Raw genomic sequence first — 23,067 nt, forward strand, 5'->3', positions numbered from 1 at the left:
CACATCACTTATAAATAAGAAGAAAGTATAAGTGTGCTATTTTTCCTTTTCATATATAAATATGCTGATGCATGGAAATGTACCATAAAGTTATGGTAAGAAATGCAAATCGGGGGAAAAGATAAAAAAGATGAAAAGTCTGAAAAGTAAGAGACGTCATGAAGGGGAAGGAAAAAATGAGAAGAAATAATGCTGGCAACTGCTATTGAAATGAATTGGGTCCTGTTTGGGATTGACATGTACACACTGCTATATTTAAGATAGACAACCAACAAGGACCTACTGTATAGTACAGGGAACTCTTCTTATCATTCTATAACAACCTAAATGGGAACAATATTTGAAAAAGAATAGAGACATGTATATGTAAAAAAATTAAATCAAATTAAATTAAATTTTAAAAATAGAGAAAGAAATGAATCGGGTCCTGCCCCTGAGTGGAACTGTCAAGAATTTTGTGATGTGAGCTAAAGCGGGCTTAGAATGACACTTGGATTTTCAGAAGATAGTATCTGAAGCAGATGATGATGCAAATACCCTTCTTGATATTTGATGTGGGTATCATATTGCATTTTTGGTTTCTGGTACTTTTTTTTGGCTGTGCCTCGCAGCTTGTGGGATCTTATTTCCCTGACCAGGGATGGAACCTGGGCCCCCCGCAGTGAGAGCTTGGAGTCCTAAGCACTGGACCACTGGGGAATTCCCCTGGTACTTCTTTAGATTACTTTGTCATAAGAGTTCTTGTCTAATATTTCAGACACTCTTAGAAGTGGTGAGTTTTGAAAGTATATGTATGTGAATTACGTCATAAACAACATGCTATTAAATGAGAATTATCTGGGAAAATTCTTGTAAAATTTCACTGATATATCTACAACATATTTTCTTCCCTAAAAAATCCTTCACTGCAGTGGACCACCATTGCCAGGAAAGATAGTCTTAAAGCTATGAAGTGTTGGTTCCTGCCAAAGTTGAGAAGACATAAACAACTCTGCTTTATTTAATTGTTAAAAAAAAACAAACAAAAACAAAAAAAACCCCACAGATACTTATTGAGATCCTTCTTCTATATGTCATATATTATGCTGGGCTGAAGTATTGTGTTGGGGAAGTAAGGCATATGCACATTAATTCATTCAATAGACATTGAGTGCCTACCATGTGCCAGACTCTGTATTATATTCTAGTTATATTCTAGTTGGTTAATTGGGTAAGACAGTGAGTATAGGTAAATTGCAGACAAATTAGAGAGTGATGAGGGATGTGTGCTAAGAATAAGACAAAATGTAGAGAAATGAAGGGTGTGCGAAGGGAGTTGAAATAGTAGATAAGGTGGCTAGGGAAGGTCTTGCTGAGAAGGTGTGTTTTGTGTAAAGACCTGAGGAAATGAGGGAGTGAGTCTCATGGATACTTGGGAAAGGAGCAGTTCAGGCAGAGGAAACAGCAGGTGCCAGGGGCCTAAGTAACAAGTGTGCCTGGCAGGAAGAGCTGGAAGCAGATGGCTGAACAGGGTGGAGGAGGGGTGGAGCCGCAGGAGATGCAATCACAGGAGGAATGGAGAACCAGGTCATGGGGGGCCTTGTTTGTCTTAGAAAGACTCAGGCTTTCACTCTGAGTCAGAAAATTGTTAGAGGGCTTTTTGTTTGTTTAGTTTAGTTTTTCTTATTTTTTTTACAGATGAGAGATGTATGTGACTTTCCGTTTTTGTTTTATTGTTTTTTGTTTTTGTTTTTGGCTGTGTGGTGCAGCTTGCAGGATTTTAGTTCCTCGACCAGGGATTGAACCTGGGCCCTCAGCAGTGAAAACATTGAGCCTTAACCCCTGGACCACCAAGGAATTCCCTCACTTCTGTTTTTTTTTAAAATTTTTAAATTAAATTTAATTTATTTTTTATACAGCAGGTTCTTATTCATCATCAATTTTATGCACATCAGTGTATACATGTCAATCCAAATCTCCCAATTCGTCACACCCCCCCCACAACCCCTGCTGCTTTCTGCCCTTGGTGTCCATACGTTTGTTCTCTACATCTGTGTCTCAATTGCTGCCCTGCAAACCGGTTCATCTGTATCATTTTTCTAGGTTCCACATACATGCGTTAATATACGATATTTGTTTTTCTCTTTCTGACTTCATTTTATATGACAGTGTCTAGATCCATCCACATCTCTACACATGACCCAATTTCGTTCGTTTTTATGGCTGAGTAATATTCCATTGTATATATGTACCACATCTTCTTTATCTATACATCTGTCAATGGACACTTACGTTGCTTCCATGACATGGCTATTGTAAATAGTGCTGCAATGAACATTGGGATGCATGTGTCTTTCTGAATTATGTTTTTTTCTGGGTATATGTCCAGTAGTGGGATTGCTGGGTCATATGGTAATTCTATTTTTGTTTTTTAAGGAACATCCATACTATTCTCCATAGTGGCTGTATCAATTTACATTCCCACCAACAATATAAGAGGGTTCCCTTTTCTCCACCCCCTCTCCAGCATTTGTTGTTTGTAGATTTTCTGATGATGCCCATTCTAACTGGTGTGAAGTGATACCTCATTGTAATTTTGATTTGCATTTCTCTAATAATTAGTGATGTTGAGTAGCTTTTCATGTGCCACTTGGCCATCTCTATGTCTTCTTTGGAGAAATATCTATTTAGGTCTTCTGCCAATTTTTGGATTGGGTTGTTGGTTTTTTTTTAAACTGAGCTGCATGAGCTGTTTAAATATTTTGGAGGTTAATCCTTTGTCCATTGATTCACTTGCAAATATTTCCTCCTATTTTGAGGGTTGTCTTTTTGTTTTGTTTACGGTTTCCTATGCTATGCAAAAGCTTTTAAGTTTCATTAGGTCCCATTTGTTTATTTTTGTTTCTATTTCCCTTAGTCTAGGAGGTGGATCAAAAAGAGCTTGCTGTGATTTATGTCAAAGAGTGTTCTTCCTATGTTTTCCTCTAAGAGTTTTATAGTGTCCGTCTTACATTTAGGTCTTTAATCCATTTTGAGTTTATTTTTGTGTACGATGTTAGGGAGTGCTCTAATCTCATTCTTTTACATATAGCTGCCCAGTTTTCCCAGCACCACTTATTGAAGAGACTGTCATTTCTCCATTGTATATCCTTGCCTCCTTTGTCATAGATTAGTTGACTATAGGTGCATGGGTTTATCTCTGGGCTTTCTATTCTATTAAATTGATCTATATTTCTGTTTTAGTGCCAGTACCATACTGTCTTGATGACTGTAGCTTGGAGTATAGTCTGATCAGGGAGGCTTATTCCTCCAGCTCTGTTTTTTTTCTCAAAATTGCTTTGACTATTCAGGGTCTTTTGTGTTTCCATACAAACTGTGAAATGTTTTGTTCTAGTTCTGTGAAAAATGCCAGTGGTAGTTTGATAGGGATTGCATTGAATCTGTAGATTGCTTTGGGTAGTATAGTCATTTCCACAACGTTGATTCTTCCAATCCAAGAACATGGTATATCTCTCCATCTATTTGTATCATCTTTAATTTATTTATCAGTATCTTATACTTTTCTGCATATAGGTCTTTTGTCTCCTTATGTAGGTTTATTCCTAGATATTTTATTCTTATTGTTACAGTGATAAATGGGAGTGTTTCCTTAATTTCACCTTCAGATTTTTTATCATTAGTGTATAGGAATGCAAGAGATTCCTGTGCATTAAATTTGTATCCTGCTATTTTACCAAATTCATTGATTATCTCTAGTAGTTTTCTGGTGGCATCTTTAAGATTCTCTATGTATAGTATCATGTCATCTGCAAACGGTGAAAGCTTTACTTCTTCTTTTCCCATTTATACTACTTTTATTTCTTTTTTTCTCTGATTGTCATGGCTAGGACTTCCAAAACTGTGTTGAATAATAGTGGTGAGAGTGGACATCCTTGTCTTGATCCTGATCTTAGAGGAAATGCTTTCAGTTTTTCACCACTGAGAATGATGTTTGCTGTGGGTTTGTCATATATGGCCTTTATTATGTTGAGGTAGGTTCCCTCTATGCCCACTTTCTGGAGAGTTTTTATGATAAATTGGTGTTGAATTTTGTCAAAAGCTTTTTCACCATCTATTGAGATGTTCGTATGGTTTTTCTTCTTCAATTTGTTAATATGGGTATCACATTGATTGAGTTGTGTATATTGAAGAGTCCTTGCATTCCTGGGATACATCCCTCTTGATCATGGTGTATGATCCTTTTAATGTGCTGTTGGATTCTGTTTGCTAATATTTTGTTGAGGATTTTGCATCTATATTCATGAGTGATATTGGTCTGTAATTTTCTTTTTTTGTAGTAACTTTGTCTGGTTTTGGTATCAGGGTGATGGTGGCCTCATAGAATGAGTTTGGGAGTGTTCCTTCCTCTGCAATTTTTTGGAAGAATTTGAGAAGGATGGGTATTAGCTCTTCTCTAAATGTTTGATAGGATTCTCCTGTGAAGCCATCTGGTCCTGGGCTTTTGTTTGTTGGAAGATTTTTAATCAGTGTCAATTTCAGTGCTTGTGATTGGCCTGTTTACATTTTCTATATCTTTCTGGTTCAGTCTCAGAAGGTTGTGCTTTTCTAAGAATATGTCCATTTCTTCCAGGTTGTCCATTTTATTGGCATATAGTTGCTTGTAGTAGTCTCTCATGATCCTTTGTATTTCTGCAGTGTCAGTTGTTACTTCTCCTTTTTCATTTCTAATTCTATTGATTTGAGTCTTCTCCCTGTTTTTCTTGATGAGTCTGGCTATTGGTTTATCAATTTTGTTTATCTTCTCAAAGAACCAGCTTTTAGTTTTATTGATCTTTGCTATTGTTTCCTTCATTTCTTTATCATTTACTTCTGATATGATCTTTATGATTTCTTTCCTTCTGCTAACCTTGGGGTTTTTTTTTGTTCTTCTTTCTCTAATTGCTTTAGGTATGAGGTTAGGTTGTTTATTTGAGATGTTTCTTGTTTCTTAAGATAGGATTGTATTTCTATAAACTTCCCTCTTAGAACTGCTTTTGCTCCATCCCATAGGTTTTGGGTGGTCGTGTTTTCATTGTCATTTGTTTCTAGGTATTTTTTGATTGCCTCTTTGATTTCTTCAGTGATCTCTTGGTTATTAAGTAGTGTATTGTTTAGCCTCCATGTGTTTGTATTTCTTACAGATTTTTTCCTGTAATTGATATCTAGTCTCATAGTGCTGTGTTTGGAAAAGATACCTGATACAATTTCAATTTTCTTAATTTTACCAAGGCTTGATTTGTGACCCAAGATATAATCTATCCTGGAGAATCTTCCTTGAGCACTTGAGAAGAAAGTGTATTCTGTTGTTTATGAATGGAATGTCCTATAAATATCAATTAAGTCCATCTGGTTTAATGTATCAGTTAAAGCTTGTGTTTCCTTATTTATTTTCATTTTGGATGATGTGTCCATTGGTGAAAGTGGGGTGTTAAAGTTCCCTACTATGATTGTGTTACTGTCAATTTCCCCTTTTTATGGCTGTTAGTATTTGCCTTATGTATTGAGGTGCTCCTATGTTGGGTGCATAAATATTTACAAGTGTTATATCTTCTTCTTGGATCGATCCCTTGATGATTATGTAGTGTCCTTCTTTGTCTCTTGTAATAGTCTTTACATTAAAGTGTATTTTGTCTGACATGAGAATTGCTACTCCAGCTTTCTTCTGATTTCCATTTGCATGGGGTATCTTTTTCCAACCCCTCACTTTCAGTCTGTATGTGTCCCTAGGTCTGAAGTGGGTGTCTTGTAGACAGCATATATATGAGTCTTGTTTTTGTATCCATTCAACCAGTCTGTGTCTTTTGGTTGGAGCATTTAATCCAGTCACGTTTAAGGTAATTATCGATATGTATGTTCCTATTACCATTTTCTTAATTGTTTTGGGTTTGTTTTCGCAGGTCCTTTTATTCTCTTGTGTTTCCCACTTAGAGAAGTTCCTTTAGCATTTGTTGTTGAGCTGGTTTGGTGGTGCTGAACTCTCTTAGCTTTTCCTTGCCTGTAAAGGTTTTAATTTCTCCATCGAATCTAAATGAGATCCTTGCTGGGTAGAGTAATCTTAGCTGTAGTTTCTTCCTTTTCATCACTTTAAGTGTATCATGCACTCCCTTCTGGCTTGTAGAGTTTCTGCTGAGAAATCAGCTCTTAACCTCGTGGAATTCCCTTGTATGTTATTTGTCTTTTTTCCCTTACTGCTTTCAATAATTTTTCTTTGTCCTTAATTTTTGCCAGTTTGATTACTCTGTGTCTCAGCATGTTTCTCCTTGGGTTTATCCTGTATGGGACTCTCTGTGCTTCCTAGACTTGGGTGGCTATTTCCTTTCCCATGTTAGGGAATTTTTAGACTATAATCTCTTCAAATATTTTCTTGGGTCCTTTCTCTCTCCCTTCTCCTTTGGGACTCCTATATTGTGAATTTTGTTGTGTTCAATATTGTCCCACAGGTCTCTTAGGCTGCCTTAATATCTTTTCATTCTTTTTTCTTTATTCTGTTCTGCAGCAGTGAATTCCACCATTCTGTCCTCCAGGTCACTTATCTGTTCTTCTGCCTCAGTTATTCTGCTATTGATTCCTTCTAGTGCATTTTTCATTTCAGTTATTGTATTGTCCATCTCTCTTTGCTTGTTATTTAATTCTTCTAGGTCTTTGTTAATCATTTCTTGCATCTTTTCGATCTTTGCCTCCATTTTTTTCCCGAGGTCCTGGATCATCTTCACTATCATTATTCTGAATTGTTTTTCTGGAAGGTTGCCTGTCTCCACTTCATTCAGTTGTTTTTCTGGGGTTTTATGTTGTTGCTCCTTCTGGTACATAGCTCTCTGTCTTTTCTTCTTATCTATCTTTCTGTGAATGTGGTTTTTGTTCCACAGGCTGCAGGATTGTAGTTCTTCTTGCTTCTGCAGTCTGCACTCTGGTGGGTAAGGTTATCTATGAGGCTTGTGCAAGTTTCCTGAATGGAGGGACTGGTGGTAGGTAGAGCTGGCTGTTGCTCCGGAGGGCAGAGCTCTGTAAAACTTTAATTCGCTTGTCTGTTGATGGGTGGGGCTGGGTCATCTCCCTGTTGGTTGTTTGGCCTGAGGCAACGCAACACTGGAGCCTACCAGGGCTCTTTGGTGGCACTAATGGTGGACTCTGGGAGGGCTCACGCCAAGGAGTACTTCCCAGAACTTCTGCTGCCAGTGTCCTTGTCCTTGTGGTGAGACAGAGCCACCCCCCAACTCTGCAGGAGACCCTCCAACACTAGCAGGTAAGTCTGGGTCAGTCTCTATGGGGTCACTTCTCCATCCCCTGGGTCCCAATGTGCACACTACTTTTTGTGTGCCCTCCAGGAGTGGAGTCTCTTTTTCCCCCAGTCCTGTTGAAGTCCTGCAATCAAATCCCGCTAGGCTTCAAAGTCTGATTCTCTAGGAATTCCTCCTCCCATTGCCAGACCCCCAGGTTTGGAAGCCTGACGTGGGGCTCAGAACCTTCACTCCAGTGGGTGGACTTCTGTGGTATAAGCGTTCTCCAGTTTGTGAGTCACCCACCCAGCAGTTATGGGATTTGATTTTATTGTGATTGCACCCTTCCTACCATCTCATTGTGGTTTCTCCTTTGTCTTTGGATGTGGGGTATCTTTTCTGGTGAGTTCCAGTGTCTTCCTGTCGATGTTGTTCAGCAGTTAGTTGTGATACTGGTGTTCTCGCAGGAGGGAGTGAGAGCACGTCCTTCTACTCCACCATGTTGAACCAATTTCTTTTCATTACTTGCCCAGGAATCCCCCCCTAAATAGGCAGAAGCATCTGGCGCATCCGGAAACCCTGACTTCCATTTTAACAATGTTACTTTGGCTGCTGTGTAGTGACTAGGGAGAAGGAATAAGGTGGAAGAAGGGAGACCCTTTAGTGTGCTATGGAAATAAACCAGGTGAGAAATTATGGTGTCTTGGAATAGAGTGGGGATGGGTAAGAAGTGATCAAATTCTGGGTACATTTTGAAAGTATATCCAGAGGAGGTTTTGGTCGATTAAATGTGGTAAAGAGAAATGTCAAAGACTCCTCTGGAATTTTCAGTCTGAGCAAAGCATGAGATGAAGTAGACCAAAGCACAAGCAGGTTTGGGTGAGGTGGTGAAAATCAGAAGTTCAGCCTTAGTCATGTTAGGCTCTGGTTGCCTATTAGACAGCCACGTGGCCATGATATAGGAGCCTGGAGTTGAGGGGAGAAGTCCAAGCTGGAGATATAAATTTGGAAGTTGTCAGCATACAGATGGTAGTTAAAGCAATACAGCTGGATGAAATCATCTAGGGAATAAGTTTTTTGTATAAAAGAGAAAAGATCCAGTGGGTGAGCCCGGGATCTCTTCCCAATTTAGTGGTGCAGAAAATTGGATAATCCAGCAAAAGTGAGTGAGAAAGAATAAATTTGTGAGGTAGTAGGAAAACCAAAATAGGGATAAAACAAAATATAGAAATTGCTGAGAGAGAGAGAGAGAGAGACAGAGAGAGAGAGAGAGAGAAGTGTCAACTGTAAACTGTGTCAAATGAAACTTAAAGGTCAGGGAGATGAGGACTCAGAGCTGGCCATTGCATTTAGCAACATGGTGACCTTAGGAAGCACATATAAAGAAGAAATACTATTGGAGCAAAACTCAAGTGCCCAGTGTGTGGTATAAATCCTACACGTGAGGATGGCCTAGAAAGCATAGATTTCTGGACTCTATTCCCAGAAAATTGACCCTGTAAGTCTCGAATGGTGCTTGGGAAACGTTATTTATAAAATTTTCCATCTCATTCAGAAGATCAGCCATATTTGGTATCCTATAGGTGATTCACAGTCAGGAGAAAGAGTAATCAAGGTGAACAACACAATGTTACTTGGAGCAGAAAAGTTAAGTTGAAGAAGCAGAGAGAAGCTAGGAAACCTTGCTACCACCTCATGAGCAATGCAGCCAACTGATGGTAATGAATACGAAAAAGAATCCCAAGCTGCTTAGATGAGGGGGAGATGTATTTGAAAAAGGAGGTGGAAGCTGAATACTGCAAACCTGGCAAGTCCAGCTAAGGCTGTGTAAGTAACAGAGTCACAGAGTGCTTCTGAACCTGAATGGGACAGAACTGAATTGATGTTTGAGAGTATTAAATATGGTAGCAATTTTTTTTTTTTTTTTTTTTTTTTCTTGCGTTATGCGGGCCTCTCACTGTTGTGGCCTCTCCCATTTGCGGAGCACAGGCTCCGGACGCGCAGGCTCAGTGGCCATGGCTCACGGTCCCAGCCGCTCCGCGGCATGTGGGATCTTCCCGAAACGGGGCACGAACCCGCGTCTCCTGCATCGGCAGGCGGACTCTCAAGCACTGCGCCAATATGGTAGCAATTTTTAAAGAAAGGAATTTTAAAGTAATCCATTGTAAAAGTTGTCTTTCATCTCAACTTTGATAGTTAACATTTTGGTTTTAGGCTTCTTTGTGAACCTCAGTTTCAGGGTTTTATAACTCTAAATTAGAATTACTAACCATTGCTACATCTTTGTGATTTCTATCGCCAATCTATTTTCTACCATTATTTACATTTACCTTGAAGAGTTATTCTCAGTTAATAAGCCCTAATATTCTTATGAGCTCACACATTTTGATCAATGTGTAATATTTATTTTACTGTGACTGATTTTAAATACTTTGACAACTACATTCATCAGGCAGAATGTGGCATTGAGGAATCTTGCATTGGACTATAACGCAGAGAAACTCAGAGGTAAGAGTAGGGTAACAGTATGATTTATCATTTGCACAAGGACACTGTTGAGAGAAAAAGTGCCATTGATAATTACATCAGGACAATGGGCACAAACTAGACTGTTCAGGTAAGTTGGGACATGTGGTCACCCAGGAAAGAGCCATACTTTGTTGCTAAGTTTAATGTTAAAAAGAATATTATGCTTATGGAACGTATGAGAAATTTGCCTTTTGAGTATATTGAGTGTGTCTAGGCTGTAAACAATATTATTCAAACATCTGCTAAAGGACAACCAGACAAGTAGTGCAGGTAATATGGATGTGTATAGAGATTCTACAAAATACTGTGGCTCTTTAATAGTGATTTTGTGTCATGACTATTTGGATTGTTTATATCTATTTTGAGATTTGCATTCTATATGTTTGGGCTGTATAACGATGGTAAAGGTTATAACCCCTTCAAATATTCTGCTAAAAGTTCTAATATTTGGAAATGTGTAGTGAACACAAAAAGAATGTGTACTTCTAACATGGAAATGATTAGTCTCCAATGATTACTAAGAATCGTTTCTCTGAAGGTGTGTTAAGAATAACTAAAGACATGAACTGTAGTTAAACACTTCCATTAACTTCTAGGAAACTCTCCTTAGGTTGTACTTCCTTTGTCTTCAAATATATTCTGGTATCTCCCAACATGAATAAGAAAAAGTCGGTTTGACCCTGACAATATTTCTATTTACCCATTCTCTTTAAAAATTACCACATGATTGTTGAACCTAATGATAGATTTTCAATCCATTCTCTTTGTTAACCTCACAGTATTCAGTGATCTCTCCTTCTGAAAATTCCACCCCCTTTTTTTTGAAATATTACAGTTTCCTCATGTGTAAACCTTCTAGAAGTGTTTTACCGAAGCTTTTTTTCTCCTCCTTTTCCAAAGTTGTCGATATTGCTCGAGGGTAATTCTGTATGTGTTCTTCTTTTCTAAATTATTTTCATCTAACCCAAGAGGTTTCAATATCAATCATGCTGATGACCCCAAATCTCACGCTGACTTTTCATCTCTCTCTCAGTTACTGGATTTATCACTATATCTCAATTTCAGCGTATTTCAAGCAAAACTCATGTCTTTCTCATGACCAGTTCCCACATCTGACTTCCTTGCACAATTCCCTAAAACGGTTGACTGATGGATGCTTTGTGATGGAACAGCATAGCCTTTCACACACTCAACACTGCTTTTCCAGTGCTTGACAGCAATAGTCGTAGGAAATTTTTCATCTTATAATTCTGCCTCAGGAATCTCAGCAGTGTAGTTAATTCATATCATAGTTAATTCATATTATCATGCTCAAGGCATTGTAGTGCAAAACTTGGGCAACCTTCCTACTTAGGGGCAAAGATTGACTCTATAAAGCTTATAGTACAGAGTTGCTGAGCAGGATGCATTACTAACATGGGCCGCTTGTACTCAAGAGAAAAAAGAGAGAGAGAAGAGGGTCAGACTCCACTTGTCCAGTTTTTCTTCCAAAACTCACCAGTCAAATTAAATCAGAGAAGCAAGGAATGTAATGGAAATGATACTTCCCTTGCATGAAAAAAAGAATAACATGAATGGAAAGTACCTCCTCCCAATAGCCCCATTCTTTTAAGCTAATTGGACAAGTAGTAGCTGGGAAGAGTCATCAAATCTACTACATAACCCAACAGTAAAGTGAGAGTAATAAAGTGTCCCACATTTGGATATAAAACCACATTGCATTTTCAGATTGCCAAAGAGAATTAAATCCAAAGATTAAATCCCTGAAATTCAAAGTACAAAGCATCAAATCTTCTTGTCCTATGGGCTAATTTCACAGGAACTAAAGTCCAAAATTCATTAACTACCCCACCTTCTGGTTCTGCTCAGTCTCAGCCAGATGGCTCTTGATGCCTAGGAAGTGTGATTGTTTCAGCAGCTACAGGCAAGTCTGTCTCAAGCCAAGTTCCTCATGCTTCACTTGACAGTCTCAAAAGATTATCTGAGAACTGGCTTCACCAATTGACCAAATTTAGAAAACAAGCCAGTCTTTGGGACCCTGGGCCAGTTATTTCAAGCAAAGATTTGTTCCCAGAACCTAGAGAAAACCCACTGTATTCAGTGTTGTCAAAGATCTTAGTGGGTGTTCATGACATCAGAGTGAGGAGTAGAGAGGAGAGGAGAGAGGAGAGCCTGGGCTCCTGCCTTGGCTTACCTTCGAAACTCATTAATCTAAGTCCCTCTTTCACCACAAGCCCAGGTGAGGAAAGAGAAAGTACAGAGATGGGCCAGGTGAGTTATGCTAGTACAGTCCCCTCCACGTGGAAGAAAACATCAAGAATGGGAAGGAAGTGTCCTCTCACTAACATAAAATAAAAGTTCAACAGATCATTTTGTTTATTGCAGAAGTCTTTTGTGATTACTTTCTGTCCCTTGACGTGTATCCACATTTCAAGTAATGGAGTATTTTCATGACTAAATTATAAGTTTTGTTCCTCATAGCTGTTACCTATAATACATTTATACAAGTTCAATAATTAACTTGTTATTGAACTCATTATTTCTGGATTCTCTGTCACAGAAGAGACAGTGAGAGGCTCACGTGACATATAAACACAAGGGAAAATACCTGTTATTTCAAAACTAGAGAAGTAATATTCAATTTGGAGACAATATTTATTTAATCACTAGCCTCTTTCTAGCTAGTTCACATCTTTAGGCCATGTTCTAAGTCAACAAAGTTTTCTCAAGAGATGGTTCAAAGAGGTAATTACACACATTCTGTAGTAGGATTCGCAACCTTTTTCTGTAAAAGGTCAGATAGTAAATATTTTTGGCTTTTTGGATTATGTGGTCTCTGTTGCAAAGACTAAACTCTGCTTTTGTAGCAAGCAAGAAGCTATAAGCAGCAGGTAAATGAGTGTGACTATGTACCGATAAAACTTTATTTACAAGTAGGTGATTTGGCCCATTGGTCATAGTTTGCTGAACCCTGTTCTAAGGGGTATTTGAAGATTCAGTAAGATAATATGCTTAATATAATGCGTGTCATATGGTATGCATTCAACAAATACTAGTCTGCCATCCTTCTCTTCTTTAGAGAACACTAAGAATTCTTCCAGTCTTCTAAACATGTTAGACAACTATATATATATATACATACACTTTTTTATCCAGATCAGAGGCCAGCACAGTGTAAAGGGGATCATTATCACATCTTCATTACCATCACCATCATCATCATCATCATCTCTAAGGGATTTGTATTCTTATTAAAGTTTACTACTTAATTGTTATTGCAAGAAGTCAACAATATGTCCAGGGACTCAGGCTACTCAATTTAAAATATATGTGTACAAAACAATTCATATGCTTTTATTAAGCAGATACTGAATATAAGTCAGACTGCTATTTAAGTAAGTTTTTATCTATAACATAAAAACTGGTGCAATATCTAGTAGTCTTCCCCAAATGAAACATTAAAAAAACATTATGACTAAAATTAATTTTGAAACAAAGAAGGCTAAAATTAATTTTGCCTTCTTTGTTTCCTAAGCCAATAATTTCATTCTCTCCCTTTAAAAATAATGGAATAGGAAACTATACAAAACTTGTTTCAGAGAATTTGACCAAGTTCTTGGTGTAATAAAAATATATATTTATACATATTTGATTTCTGCACAAGTGCAAAATAAATAACATTATCTTTTCTGTTTTAAGCCATTGCATTATGTTATTCTTCATATGTAGGACTTCACAACCTAAAATAACTCTTCCTGTACATTTGAGTCACCTGGGGAACTTGTAAAACCACTCATGTGAGGACCCCATCTCCAAAGATTCTGATTTAATTTGCTCGGAGTAGGTCCCTGAACTGGTATTTTAAAAAAGCTCCCTAGCTGTTTCTCTGTATTGACAGTCTTAGTTGATGGATCTGCTTTCTTTGCCTGAAGAAAGCCAAAAGGATGGTATATGAGAGACAGTTCCTCTATTACACAAGACTCTGTATTACTGATTTTTGTAGATTGATTACTGAGGGACTATAATGATTTTAAATAATAATTACAAAAGCATGTTAAATAAAAACATGATATTTAAAGAAAGTTTCTAAGGCATACCCATATCCCAGCTGTTTCATCTTCATTTGCTGTCCTTTGCTGCTGATGTTAGCAGTCAGGTTTTTGGTAAGAATAGCAGCTGCAGGAATAGTCTATTAGTCCTGAGGGCTTGCTGTGGCTTCAGTGGTTTCATGTAAGCGACTTAAAAAATACACATATGCTTTTTTAAAAAGTTGAGATACCTATATATTATATTATATATATTAATTTCAGGCTACCACATGATTTAATATTTGTATGTATTGTGAAATGATCACCAGAATGTCTCGTTAGAGTTTATCACCACACATAGTTACAAAATTTATTTTTCTTATGATAAGAATTTTTAAGATCTACTCTCTTAGCAACTTTCAAAAATTCAATACAGTATCATTAACTTTAGTCACCGTGCTCTCCATTACATCCCTAGGACATTTATTTTATAAATAGAAGTTTTTACTGCTTGATCCTCACTTCAGCCATTTCACTCACCCCCAGCTCTGGTGACCACCAATGTGTTTTCTGTATCTATGAGCTTGGTTATTTTGTTTTGTTTTGTTTTTTAGATTCCACATATAAGTGAGATCATATGGTATCTGTCTTTCTCTGACTTATTTCACTTAGTATATTACCCTCTAGATCCATCCATGTTGCAAATGGCAAGATTTTATTCTTTTTTATGGCTGAGTAATATTCCATTATATATATGTATATATATACATACACACACACACACACACACACACACACACACACACACACACACATATATATATATATATATATATATATATACCACTATTTTGTTATGCATCCATCTATCAATGGACATTTAGGTTGCTTCCATATCTTGGCTATTGTAAATAATGCTGTGATGAACATAGGGGTACATATATTCTTTAAAGTAGTGTTTCATTTTCTTCAGATAGATACCCGGAAGTGGGATTGATGGATCATATGGTAGTTTTATTTTTAGTTTTTTAAGGAACCTCCATACTGTTTTCCATAGTGGCTGCACCAATTTACATTTCCTCCAACAGGGAACAAGTGTTCCCCCTTCTCCACATCCTCTTCAATACTTGTCATTTGTTGTGTTTTGGGTAATAGCCATTCTAACAGGTGTGAAGTGATATCTCATTGTGGTTTTGATTTGCATTTCCCTGTTTACTAGTGATGTTGAATACCTTTTCATGTATTTGTTGGCCATCTGTATGTCTTTGGAAAAATGTCTATTCAGCTTCCCTGCTCATTTTTAAATTAGATTGTTTGTGTTTTTGCTCTTGAGTTATATGAGTTCTTAGTCCCTTATCAGATATATGATTTGCAAATATTTTCTCCCATCAGTAGGTTGCCTTTTCATTTTTTGGTGGTTTTCTTTGCTGCACAGAAGCTTTTTAGTTTTATATAGTCCCACTTATTTATGTTTGCTTCTGTTGTCTTTTGTTGTCAAATCCAAAAAAAATCATTGCAAGGCCAATGGTCAAGGAGCTTAACGCTTATATTTTCTTCCAGGAATTTTATGGTTTCAGGTCTTATGTTCAAGTCTTTAATCCATTTTGAGTTAATTTTTGTTTGTGGTATAAAATATGTGTCCAATTTCATTCTTTTGCATGTGGCTGTTCTGTTTTCCCAATATCATTTATTGACGAGATCCTCCTTTCCCTATTGTATATTCTTTGCTCCTTCATTGTAACCTACATATGCTTTAAGTGTACAAACAGTGTAATTTGTTTGCACTTTAATTTCTAAAAGCAAATAATTTTTCACATCTAGAAATTACCCTAGGAAACAGGTTAGGCTTGCTGACAGAGTGAATATTAATATTTATCAGCATTCCATCTTAATATTGCTTTTAATTGCTGTTATATACATGGATTTCTAAATGATGTGAACCTAAGGAGTTGGACCAGATTCAAGGAGAGAAGGTGGAGAGAGTACAAAGAATGGTAGTTGAGGTTAGAACAGCTTCAGGAATAATTCAGTTTGCAGCAGGCCTCCTCTTCTTTTGGGCAAACTCCACAGAACATTTGCTGTAGATCCTAAAACATGGCAGCACAGTGCCCGAATATTGCACCCAGGACAGGGAGTTAGCTTCACGTGATACCCTCTAGCTGAGGCAGCCTGTGTGGCAATTTGAATTTTCTCCCAGGTGTTCAGGTGGATCTTTTACTAACAGTCCCTTCATCATGTCTTAGTTCATGATTTTTATTTAATGTGCCTTGTTTGAGTCACACTTTAGTGCGGGCTTGAAGTTTTGAAAAAGCAAACTGTTTACTGTCTGCCCCCACGGTAATGCCTAAGAGCTACATGCTTTTGCTGACCCCTCCACAGTCTGGGGAATGCTCAGTGTAGAGTCCACTGTTTTGTTTTTAAAACTAAGCACCTGGGCTAATTTCATAGCCTGTGTTCCAGTTGGGCAGATGGAAGGAGGATTTTTGCACCATCTTCTGATAACCCTCCCAGCACTGGACACTGCACTAGGCCACACACACAATGTTTTCTCCCAGGGAGTTTGGGGTCCAGGAGAGTTCTTCTGACAATTCTGACAGCTGTCAGGAATTAAACTGCACCTAAATGTTGAGGATCTTAAATGTGCCACCATTCTATATAGAAGAAACTATAGTAGGTAGGAAACAAAAATAAAATGAAAAGCAAGTACTTAAGTTCTCTTGGCTTATTCCTTTAGACAATTTTATTCCTTATCCAATAACTAATGTAGAAAACCAAGATAGGCTGGGTTTGAATCCTACTCCTCCAGTTGTCAGTTGTGTTACCTTGGGCTTGTTTTCCTCTTTGGACCTCAGTTGCCTCATCCAAAAATGGGAACAAAAATCTACCTATCTCACTGGATTGGTAAATGTTTGTAAAGCACTTAACACCTTGCCTACCCCATAGTAAATGTCAATTTATTAAAAGAAGGACAAAGGACAGTTATTTCTATGTTATCTGACACTCAAACAATTGCTTCATTCTCTATTGTTCATGTGATTGCTTTCTCTCCAAAACCAAATCATAATATTTTTATTGGCAAAGAGTTTTGTTTTCACTTTTATTTTAAAAAATCTTCTTGAGATTTTTAATGCAGAAGCAAGGGTAAATGCTGTGTGAAGTGGAAAACTAGATTGCTTTCAAATGTATCAGTCTAAAATTTATGAGTCTTTGTGGAATAAATGGATTTTTTTTACTTTGATAACAGCAAAAGATACCTAATTTCCATTTTGTTTTTAGTTCTGCTTTGTATAGAAAGATTATTAATGATTTCTAGAGAGGGCATTAAATAATCTTGAATCATAAAGTGAGACAATCCTTTCTTAATTATCTTCCATTCCTTTTGATTTTGTCAAGGAAAGGTGTCTCAGTTTCAAGTTGATAAGACTTTATCATCTTAGTAATCTTTGTTAATGGAGATGGCAGAGATCAGGCTGCAGTTTTAGGAGGCAACAGTATTTAGTGGGAATTAAATAATACCGTATTGATTTCATTGTCTATATGTTTATGTATAATTTCTAGTTTTGCTAAATTAAACTGGTTAGTAAAATACCATTTAAAAGTATTTGAAATAAATAATGAGCCATTTAAAGAAAAGTATTTACTAAATAACAGCCCAACTGATACCCATACATGAAAAAGATATGACTGTGGCAATCAAATAGCTCTGAATTGGGAAAAGGCCAGACTAGGTGACCTGCCACTTTTCCTTCAGGTCTCAGGTACTCTGAATGGCAAAGTGAGAACCTGAATCACCCCTTTGGTGCTCGGAGGAGCTGATCTACAGGGCCATGACTCCAGGGGCCATGTTAGAATGAATATGCTTCCCTTGCCTCCCACTTGGCCTGCCTTTACATTGTGGGCTGCAAAGAACAGGAAAGGAGATAGAAAAGAAAAGGAGACTGGAGTAGAAATAAGAAGAATATTCATTCTCAGATTGTCTGGACATGACATATGTTTCCTCAGAAAAAAAAAAAAAGAGATTCTCTGGTGAAAAAGAAAGACAGTTGTAGTCTGAACACATCTAGTAACATTTTAACCCAGCAATGAATATATCTTAGTATCTGAAGCTATTGGCTTATTCATGGGTTTGCTGTTTTTTTTTTTTTTTTTGTCTCCCTGATTTAAGCTGGCTACTCTCCAGTATGAACAGGAGACAACGTTTTCCATATTGTACCTTATATTGCATTGCCTCTCTCTCCCTTTCCCTTTCTAATCCTTTTGCCCCTCTGGACTTTTCTGAGATGTTTTTCCATTTTTGGGTTTTTGTTTTTTTTTTTTTTTTTTTGTCTCCCTGATTTAAGCTGGCTACTCTCCAGTATGAACAGGAGACAACGTTTTCCATATTGTACCTTATATTGCTCTCTCTCTCTCTCCCTTTCCCTTTCTAATCCTTTTGCCCCTCTGGACTTTTCTGAGATGTTTTTCCATTACCTCAAAAATATTTGCCTAAGGAATGTGAAATAATTTCTTCACTAAGTTTAATAAGACTTTTGACAGGCCAAAGAATATGAAAACAGTATTTAGAACATTTGAGTCTGATAAAGATTACTCTTAGATGTCTACAACTGTATAGTGTTTATATACTAAAAGTTGACCAGAATTTGACTTTTTTGTGTGCTTTTACTAACTGAACCCCACCATTGTCCATTGAATGAACAAGCCTATGATTTCTATTTAATTCTTGTTATTCATTTAAAACATTATCTCTATCAAGGCTAAGATTTTACATATGCTTACTGGAGTGTATGTTCTCAGTTGTTTAAAAAAAGATAGATAATTCTTTCAAATTAATAGTACAAAACCATCCATTATACTTTTCTCAACATTTTATTAAACATTTCATAGTATATCCCCTTTTGAATCATAAATGTAAAAATGCACTTTCTGTTAATAACTTCCAATAATTGAAATCAAAGCTGGCATTAAAACTTGCTCAAGAGTTGAGACTTTCATTTTTCAGGAATTTGAACTTTAGGAAATTGCGCCACAAACTGTAGTTAGCTAGGGGATCTATCTATCTTCTCTTCAAAGCAATGTCTTTTCTTTCATACTTATTCCTTTTTTTTTTTAACATCTTTATTGGGGTACAATTGCTTTACAATGGTGTGTTAGTTTCTGCTTTATAACAAAGTGAATCCATTATACATATACATATGCTCCCATATCTCTTCGCTCTTGTGTCTCCCTCCCTCCCACCCTCCTTATCCCACCCCTCCAGGCGGTCACAAAGCACGAGCTGATCTCCCTGTGCTATGCGGCTGCTTCCCACTAGCTATCTACCATACGTTTGGTAGTGTATATATGTCCATGCCTCTCTCTCGCTTTGTCACAGCTTACCCTTCCCCCTCCCCATATCCTCAAGTCCATTCTCTAGTAGGTCTGGGTCTTTATTCCTGTCTTACCCCTAGGCTCTTCATGACATTTTTTTTTCTACCTTACGTTTGTTAGTATATATATGTCCATGTCTCTCTCTCGCCCTAACACACCTCACCCTTCCCCCTCCCCATATCCTCAAGTCCGTTCTCTAGTAGGGCTGTATCTTTATTCCTGCCTTACCCCTAGGTTCTTCATGACATTTTTTTTTCTTAAATTCCATATATATGTGTTAGCATACGGTATTTATCTCTCTTTTACTGACTTCCTTCACTCTGTATGACAGACTCTAGGTCTATCCACCTCATTACAAATAGCTCAATTTCATTTCTTTTTATGGCTGAGTAATATTCCAGTGTATATATGTACCACATCTTCTTTATCCATTCATCCGACGATGGGCACTTAGGTTGTTTCCATCACCGGGCTATTGTAAATAGAGCTGCAATGAACATTTTGGTACATGACTCTTTTTGAATTATGGTTTTCTCAGGGTATATTCCCAGTAGTGGGATTGCTGGGTCATATGGTAGTTCTATTTGTATTTTTTTAAGGAACCTCCATACTGTTCTCCATAGTGGCTGTACCAATTCACATTCCCACCAGCAGTGCAAGAGTGTTCCTTTTTCTCCACACCCTCTCCAGCATTTATTGTTTGTAGATTTTTTGATGATGGCCATTCTGACTGGTGTGAGATGACATCTCATTGTAGTTTTGATTTGCATTTCTCTAATGATTAATGATGTTGAGCATTCTTTCATGTGTTTGTTGGCAGTCTGTATATCTCCTTTGGAGAAATGTCTATTTAGGTCTTCTGCCCATTTTTGGATTGGGTTGTTTGTTTTTTGTTATTGAGCTGCATGGGCTGCTTGTAAATTTTGGAAATTAATCCTTCGTCACTTGCTTCATTTGCAAATATTTTCTCCCATTCTGAGGGTTGTCTTTTGGTCTTGTTTATTGGTTTCCTTTGCTGTGCAAAAGCTTTGAAGTTTCATTAGGTCCCATTTGTTTATTTTTGTTTTTATCTCCATTACTCTAGGAGATGGGTCAAGAAGGATCTTGCTGTGATTTATGTCATAGAGTGTTCTGCCTATGTTTTCCTCTAAGAGTTTGATAGTTTCTGGCCTTACATTTAGGTCTTTAATCCATTTTGAGCTTATTTTTGTGTATGGTGTTAGGGAGTGATCTAATCTCATACTTTTACATGTACCTGTCCAGTTTTCCCAGCACCACTTATTGAAGAGGCTGTCCTTTCTCCACTGTATATTCCTGCCACCTTTATCAAAGATAAGGTGACCATATGTGCATGGGTTTATCTCTGGGCTTTCTATCCTATTCCATTGATCTATCTTTCTGTTTTTGTGCCAGTACCATACTGTCTTGATTACTGTAGCTTTGTAGTATAGTCTGAAGTCAGGCAGCCTGATTCCTCCAGCTCCATTTTTTGTTCTCAAGATTGCTTTGGCTATTCGGGGTCTTTTGTGTTTCCATACAAATTGTGAAATTTTTTGTTCTAGTTCTGTGAAAAATGCCAGTGGTAGTTTGATAGGGATTGCATTGAATCTATAGATTGCTTTGGGAAGTAGAGTCATTTTCACAATGTTGATTCTTCCAATCCAAGAACATGGTATATCTCTCCATCTGTTTGTATCATCTTTAATTTCTTTCATCAGTGTCTTATAATTTTCTGCATACAGGTCTTTTGTCTCCTTAGGTAGGTTTATTCCTAGATATTTTATTCTTTTTGTTGCAATGGTAAATGGGAGTGTTTTCTTGATTTCACTTTCAGATTTTTCATCATTAGTATATAGGAATGCCAGAGATTTCTGTGCATTAATTTTGTATCCTGCTACTTTACCAAATTCATTGATTAGCTCTAGTAGTTTTCTGGTAGCATCTTTAGGATTCTCTATGTATAGTATCATGTCATCTGCAAACAGTGACAGCTTTACTTCTTCTTTTCTGGTTTGTATTCCTTTTATTTCCTTTCTTCTCTGATTGCTATGCCTAAAACTTCCAAAACTATGTTGAATAAGACTGGTGAGAGTGGGCAGCCTTGTCTTGTTCCTAATCTTAGTGGAAATGCTTTCAGTTTTTCACCATTGAGGATGATGTTGGCTGTGGGTTAGTGATATATGGACTTTATTATGTTGAGGAAAGTTCCCTCTATGCCTACTTTCTGGATGGTTTTTATCATAAATGGGTGTTGAATTTTGTCAAAAGCTTTCTCTGCATCTATTGAGATGATCATATGGTTTTTCTCCTTCAATTTGTTAATATGGCTTATCACATTGATTGATTTGTGTATATTGAAGAATCCTTGCATTCCTGGAATAAACCCCACTTGATCATGGTGTATGATCCTTTTACATACTTATTCCTTTGATTAATAATTTTGCAGCATTTATTGCTGAAGTGAAGAGAGCAAGTTATCATCTACATATAAAATGAAATATTTTGAGACATAACAAATAGTGTTTTAATCTGAGGGGTGATTTTCCATGTAGATACATACATCATTTTCCAAGATAATTTACGTCTGCAAATGGTTGAGTAAACTCACCCTTATATTATATATATTATAATGTAAAAAGGTCTATATGCACACACACACACACACACACACATATATATATATATATATACACATTAATATCACATTAATCTATTATCTCTATACTTCTGGACCATAGTTGTAAGGAGCATTACTGGAGTCAATGATCTAAGCTGTAGCTAAATAGTCAATCTTCTAAGCAAAACATTTAAGAGTTATCATTTATATAAGCTGCATGTGATAATTCACCTACTGAAATTGACGTAAGCATCAAATCACCCTCTCAGTTGCTGACAGAAGTTTTTGTTGTTGTTGTTTCTTTTTTTAATGAGTAAGAAAAATCTGAGAGAAAAGTAGTATAAATATTTTAAAATTTAGTCTAAGAATTTTAGAAGTCTAAAATTAATTCAAAACTGGCTTTCATATTAAACAAAACAATAATGCTTCCCTCTCAAAAAACTCACACATAAAACCAGGTACAGAAATGAAGGAGAAGAAGAAGAAAAAAAGACAACATTTCTGTTAGAGAACAGAAGAAAATTGGTGCCATTGTGTCTAGTACTCCCTAAAATGGAAAAGAGATAAGTATCTACTAAGTGGTATAAATCCTTCTGGTCAACATCCAAAATATGAATGCACAGCTCTGCACAGCCTTGGGTTCCTCTTATTCCAGTTTTGATGTGATAAACAGAGATTCTTAGTCTGATCATATATTTGGTAGCTACAAAAGTTTTAAGATAAAGCAAATTCTTTCCTCTGAATGCCCTGAAACTGTATGCAACATTTTGTGGGAATGTACACAAGTGCATTTTTTTTTTCCTCTGAGATAATAGCTCACAGAATTTATTAGGGTCTCAAAGGGATTTGTGGCATAACCAAGGTTAAGAACCACAGTAAGGAGGTAATGAACTAGAATGGAATTTCAAGCACCTTAGAGCAGTTGGGGTAAAACTCTGGATAGGCCTCCCATTCCCTTGTACTCAAAAAGAGTGCATACTATATGACTCCATTTATAGAAAATTCTAGACAATTCAAAATAAAATATAGTGACTGAAAGTAAATTACTGTTTGCCTGGGGTCTGGGAGCAGGGCACAGGATGGGAGGATGGATGGTATGTGTTTTGAAGGTTTTTCCTCTTTAAACCTTAGACTTCTCCATTGAATGATTTCTTATTTTAAGACGAGTCATCCCTGGTATTCTTTCCTAGTGATCGGTGGTTGAGGGAGAAGGTTGGCAGACCTTAGAGTGTTCCTTTTAGTTCTTTCTAACTTTTATATATAGCAATTTTTCAGTACAATAGTCTTTCCC

Source organism: Lipotes vexillifer, unplaced genomic scaffold, assembly GCF_000442215.2.
Source record: "Lipotes vexillifer unplaced genomic scaffold, Lipotes_vexillifer_v1.1 scaffold163, whole genome shotgun sequence".
In the NCBI taxonomy this organism is placed as follows: Eukaryota; Metazoa; Chordata; class Mammalia; order Artiodactyla; family Lipotidae; genus Lipotes; species Lipotes vexillifer.